The following is a 1,682-nucleotide window of genomic DNA, read 5'->3' as shown; positions in this document are numbered from 1 at the left end:
AATGTTGGAGAAGAGTTCCCCATGGACGTTAAAAGAATTAACAGGTATGTCTTTGAAGAGGTAAAGCAGAAGTGCTTCCATTTTTTTCTTCCTCCTTTTGTTACTGATTTACATACAATCTTTCCTATACATTGTGCTTCATTCAGGTACATTTTGTTTTGTACAATCATTCATATACATTGTATTTTATTTTTAAATAAAAATTGTATATTATACTGGTTTACTTACAAAGTTTGTATACATTGTATTTCACACCAGACCTTTCCAATTTCCTTTACCCTCCCCTCCCATCAATTTGTGTGACCCTATGATTACCCCCTGTCCATCCTCACCCCTCTGCCCCTACCCCTCCTCCCCCTTGGATCTTCATACACATTTTGAAAGTTATCTTTCCACCCTCCCAAGTTAGGTAGTGATTTTCAAAACCATTGCTCCTGCACGATGTGTAGTATTCTATCATGTAAATGTACCACAATTTCTCAAGACATTCAATTGTGGTTGGATATTTGGGCTGTTTCCATGTTCTAGCGATGGTAATTAATGCTGCTGTGAACATTGGTGTACAAATCTCCATTTGTGCCTCTGCTCTTGTTTGATTTGGTGCTTGTTACCTTTGCCTCCACAATGAACACTGTGTTGTTATCTTCTATCTTCTTCATGGCTGACTCAGTGGTCAGGAGAAACTTGATGATGGCATAGTGGTCAAGCTTGTTTCTCCTGGGAGCACTGGAATAGCTGGATCATGTGGAATTTCTATGTTCAGCTTTTTGAAGAAGAGCCTAACTGCTAAAAAGTGGGTTTGGAGGCAAGGATGGGAAAGCTTCATCTCTCATACTTTGGACATGTTGCTTGGAGAACCTATTCCTTGGAAAAGGTTATTATGTTTTAAAGAGTGGAGGGTCAGCAAAGACCTCTATTGAGGTGGATTGACTTGGTGACTGTAGCAATGAGCTCAAGTGTATCAGAGATGGTGAGGATGGCACAGGATAGGACAGAATTCAGATCTGTGGTTCATAGGGTCTCTATGAGTCATACTTGACACAACAACACCTAATAATAACACCAATAAGAGCTGAAGGAGCTTCAAAAATAAACCAAATTTTCCCCTGTCCTTAAGAGCCTTATTGTTGGGGATTTATATTATTTCAATAAGACTCCACGCCATAAGGCTGTTGTACGTTGGAGAGGGAGGCATCATTGTTACTTGGAGTGGCTGGGAGAAGTTTGTAGAAAAATGCTGTGCAAGGTACCTTGATAAATGGGTATAACTTGGAAAATGTGAGAATTAAAATGAGGAGTCTAAGATGAGCAAATATGCAGAGGGACATTTATGGGACATTGAAGTGATAGAACTGGTTATAGTGGAGGATTTGTGTAAAAGAGTAGCAAGAGATGATTTTGAAAGCTATTGGGGCCAGGCTGTGGAGGGTCTTATATGTCAGGCTAAGGAGATTGGACTTTATCCCTTAGGCAGTGGGAAGCCATAATACTGTCTTTTAGTGCCTTATCCCTCAGACAGATATTAAACTAAAGATTAATTCTATCTTTATATATGTATCATATCACAGAGTACCAAGGGCTGGTATTTAACTTTGCAGTATAAGTTAAGTGAGATCTTGAATCGAAAAAGCACAGGGAATGGTACTATATGAGAAAAAGAATGGCAAAAAGCATTAATATTC

Source organism: Elephantulus edwardii, unplaced genomic scaffold (genome assembly GCF_000299155.1).
Source record: "Elephantulus edwardii isolate Elephantulus edwardi_28Jun2011 unplaced genomic scaffold, EleEdw1.0 scaffold00131, whole genome shotgun sequence".
Classification (NCBI taxonomy): domain Eukaryota; kingdom Metazoa; phylum Chordata; class Mammalia; order Macroscelidea; family Macroscelididae; genus Elephantulus; species Elephantulus edwardii.
Note: the sequence above shows the minus strand (reverse complement) of the source record.